The sequence below is a fragment of the Perca fluviatilis genome, chromosome 17 (genome assembly GCF_010015445.1).
Source record: "Perca fluviatilis chromosome 17, GENO_Pfluv_1.0, whole genome shotgun sequence".
NCBI classification, from domain to species: Eukaryota; Metazoa; Chordata; class Actinopteri; order Perciformes; family Percidae; genus Perca; species Perca fluviatilis.
The window spans coordinates 21,943,858-21,948,788 of NC_053128.1; positions in this window are offsets into that span (position 1 = coordinate 21,943,858).

A 4,931-nucleotide genomic window follows, 5' to 3' on the forward strand; every position below is an offset into this window, starting at 1 on the left:
GAATCCATGAGAAATTGAGAAATATTGCTTAGACAACAGTGGTGAGAAATGTATGTAGTTAAAGAGTTGGTGATTTTCTCTCTGATAATGATTCAAGTTATTGTTTGGCTCAGGTTTCATTATTAAGGTGCAATGTTACAGTATAAGTTATATTTTGAATATTTTCTGTGTCTGTTTACCCAGTGTTAAATACTAAAATATCAGGCACACTGCAACATACCAAGCTACAAACAGCAAATCAATAAATGCTCTGCATACTTAAATAGCCCTAGTGATAAAGTGCATCAGTGCATTCACAGTACATCCAGGGTTTACAAGTTGGTGAAATATGCAAGCAGCTGCTAGAAAAAAAACAATGGTTATTTATTGAGTGGCTGGTAGATTTTGGAATATACCTAAACAAGTTAACTTCCAACCTTGAGTAAATGTATAATCTAGTGTGGTGCTGACAATTTTCCATCGTTTGACCTTTAACCATCAACTCAGCTGTGTCTGGAACTATTTTAAACGAGGGACCATGTTGTAGGGTTAAAAATACAAAGATGGACATTGTAACCACTGCTGCCTTTTTATAAAATAATGATAGTTGACTGCATTGTTGTAGCAAAGCTAATCATGAATTACCTGTATGATCTGGACTAATGCAGATCCTTTTACAGTGATAACGTTATGTATACAGGTTTTTTTTCTGCATAGAGGGTTTTTTGGCGCTCCACAAAGAGGTTTTAGCCAGCCCCAAAGGAAAATCACCAGCACCAAAATGATGAAAAAAAATTTTAAAAATTGATAATAAATATAACAATTAAAATCCTGAATCCTCAACAACCGGCTGAACAGGCAGAACATAAACTTGAATATGAGAGCTAATCTCAGTTTTACCGTCCAGAGTCAGGCTGTACCAGACTCTCCCAGTGATTTTAACGGTAGTGATTAAATATTAATATTCATTTTTTAACCATTTTTTTTAATTGGGGTTTCATTTACTGAAGCATAATAAATGTTTATGTTTATCAAATTGTCAGACATAACAGGAAAATGCATTGATTTCTATCAAATAAGGCCTTTACTGTACGCGGACCTATCATGCTTAGGTACTGTCCGCCCCCCCCCCCGCCCCCGTTCTGAGTCAAGGCAAACCCTGGTACAAACTGTATTCATGAGTGTGTTGAATTTTAATGTGCTTTATAAATTATCACATTGAGTTTCTACATCTATACAAGACAAAACATGGGCTACAGTATTGTCAATATCTGCAAAGTGATGAAAATAAATGTTCTCCATAAATGCATAGTACCACATACCGTTGCATACATTGTCAATAGTCTGTGATATCCCCAGTAGGTGTTTAAGGTGAAAATGGTGGGACACCAACTAACGTTACTTTGGACTGATACAAAACCAGAAAATGATGACACAATTTGACATTATACACAGTTTCACATTCCCCACACAGTTTAACACAGGTGATAATCCAACTTCAAGTTGAACTTGTGGGCACATACCTGCTCTCCTCAATTTGTTATAGCCTCCTGTTCAATTCCCCAACTTCACCACGTTGTCCTGCTGCTTTCATGTTTGGTAAACCCCTCGGAAAGATGCTTAGGTCCTGAATGTCTGTTGGTTCTTTAACAGGCAGGTACCATCCCCTCGAATAACACACACCGGAAGCAAAAAAAAGCCTTATCTGACAAGCTAGTTAGCAGTTAGCTTACGTTGGCCTCTTTTTTTGGCCGCTCCACGTTGAAACTGCTTATTTTTACCCGAGGTTTGGTTTATACTAATATCCCGCGGCTGGTGGGCAACGAGGTGTTTAATTTAAATTTTTTCTTCACAAGGCAGACTTTCATATTTGTGCTGTAGAAGATCATCTTGCTACATCGGTTAACCATATCTACGAGCAAATGACAACAGCAGGCTATTTGGCAAACAGCCAATCAGATGGCAGTGTGGCAATCAGCACTCTGAGCATGCGTGCTGTTGTTTTCCCACACTCGAGGCACTTGACATTGCGCGTGGTGCTATCCCATAGCGGCCTTTTGAGCCATATGCATTTAAAACACCATTTTAAAACGTTTATAACGCTTTACATTGTATAATAATAATAATAATAATAATAATAATAATAATAATAATAATAATAATAATAATACTGTTTTATGTCATGCATTAATCCAGAATTATAATTTCTAAATTACTCAATGCCACTAAAACACTTTTTTCTGCTGCCAGCAGGTGAGGTTTAGCCGCTTTGGATCCAAAAGATAAGTGATATCTCTTGTCCAAAATCTTGGCAACTACTGGCCCCATTGCCATGATATGTGCTGTGGATATATTTAAAGTGCATGATGATTGACAGGCAGAAAACATAGCAAAAGACTTTGGCAGGGACTGGGGCTCTGAGAGAAGACATTGAAAGATACAGAACAGTAGTGGAGGGAAAGCGTTGAGGCCATCTGGTTTCTCAAGACACAGATGCCAGCTCCTGAACTGATCAGTTCAATGGGTAACATTCAGAAAGACGTTAGTGCTTTCACCATATCGTCCATTAGGGGAGTCTATTAGGTGGACAATTAGCATGCTATCTTAATTACCTCTCGATTTTAATAAGCTCCGCCTTTTCCATTAGTTCCATGAGTTCTAGATTCTCCTCTTAATTCTCATATAATAAATCCTTTTCATTCATTCCCTTGGATAAAGGCCGTGTATTTGTTTCAGCGCCATTCAGCACTCAGTGGGTAGCACTTTCCATTTATTTCATACTTGATTTCATTCATTTTCTGGAGTGCAAAACCACTTTGAGTACCCAGCCTTTTTTCAAACACACCCAATAGGCTCCACAGTATTGCTGTTTGCCCTCACCAATGCAGCGTCTGGACATAATGGCACTATAGCAAGCCATATCAACTAACCACTTAGCATTAACCAGGGAAATGGCTGCAAACATTTTGCTATCAAAATGTGAGGGAGCGGTGCCCTGCAGACTAATGGTTAAGGCTCTCTTTCTTCCCTTGTTTCCTGTTTGCCTCTTTAATACAATCTGTCCAATAAAGGCAAACATGCTTAAACAATGGATAGGCAGAGTGAAATACGAAATACAACATTAAGTATTTGTGTCTCACCTCATTAGAGGCAACTATTTAAAGATTTAGCTAAATATTAAGCTTGAACTCCTGATGGTATAGATCATTGGTTGTAATCTAAAAAGTTTAAGAGTCTACAGCCCCACTACTGGCTTTGTAAGGCTGTTAAGTATAACAAATTGATGAATAACCAGGGGTCACCAAAGTCATTCCTCTAGGGATCATTAATGTATGTGGAATCCTTCTATAGATATCTCTGGACCAAATAGTGGCACCAGCCTACTAACCCTATCATACCTAAAGCCACACTGCTTGAGAAAGCTTTGTTCTGTGCCAAGAATTTGGAAAGTTGATGACAGCCATTTAACATTTTCCAAGTTATTTATGTCTATTGTATTTAGACATCTGTTGGAGTAAAACAATGTTTTTTTTGTAGTATTTAAAACTATAGAAATGCATACAAAATATGAAATAAGTTGCTTCCAGAGCAACAGAAATGCAGCACTTTACTCTTCAAAACTTTGTAACTGCAATGCAAGAGTGAAACAGGAGCCTCTGACACCACCCATAATTTGCCATTCACAGATATTGTGGAGAGTGAAACATAGAACTTTGGCAGTGGATGTAAAGAGAGTCACCGAACAGTATGTGTTGAGGTTTCAGTACAGAATAAAGTAAACAACCAGTGCTAAAATTCAAAAAGCATATTTGAATTGGAGTTTGATGAGAAAAGGAGACTTCTGTCTCTCGCTCTAGCATCAAACTCATTGTCATTGTTTTAGTTTAATCCTTTTGTACAGTTATTGTTTTGCACATCTGTAAGTCAGTACAGGAACTCTCTAAGGTTGTGACTGATATTGTTCATGCCCAAGATAATCAGATTGTGCTGCCCTTTTAATTGACATCTCAAAGGCCTTTTATACAGTGGATCATGCTATCCTTTTAGAGCATCTCAACAACATTTGGTTCGATATTGCATCCTGTAGGTGGGTTGAGAATTATTTATCTGGTAGATCTCAAGCTGTTGTGGCTGATGGATATCAATCAGATTTAAAAAAAATCTGTGAAGGGGTTCCTCATGGGTCTGTTTTTGGGTCTTTTTTTATTTATATGTAAATAAGTAAGTTTCCAGTTATAAGTATCTGGGCATATGGATGGATGATAAGCTGTCTTTTAAAACACACATACCTGAATGTATAAAGAAATTAAAGCCAAAATTGGCATTCTTTGGTAGAAAAAAATCTTGCCTCACCCAAAGTTGTAGGAAACAAACTGTTCAAGCTACGTTTCTATCAGTTTTAGATTACGGTCATATCATTTATGTGGCTCCCTCTACATTAAAGCCACTTGATGCAGTTTATCACTCTGTCCTTAGATTTATATCTGGTGATGGATTCAGTACCCACCATTGTCTCCTTTATCAAAATGTAGGTTGGACTTTCTTGGCTCTAAGAAGGGAGCAACACTGCATTTTATTTATTTGCAAAGCCTTGCTGAAAAAAATGCCTGTATATTTAACAAGCTTGCTGAATTTAAAATTGTGTCACTATGGCACTTGCATAGTGATTTCTTGGTCCCAAATATTCCATTTGTTAGGACAGAATTAGGCAAAACTGCATTTGAGTATTATGCTCCATATAAATGGAATAACTGAAAATAACTGAAATTGAACAGCCTGATTCCATTTAATCACTTTAAATGTCTTCTTTATGAGTCCATGTATTCTGAATGTACATGTGCAGTTTGAGTTGTTTATCATTCTGTAATTGTTGTATACTGTGTATTGCAACTGTATACTGTATATTGTTGACTATGTTCAGTAATTTTATATGGCATGTAATCAGGGTGTCA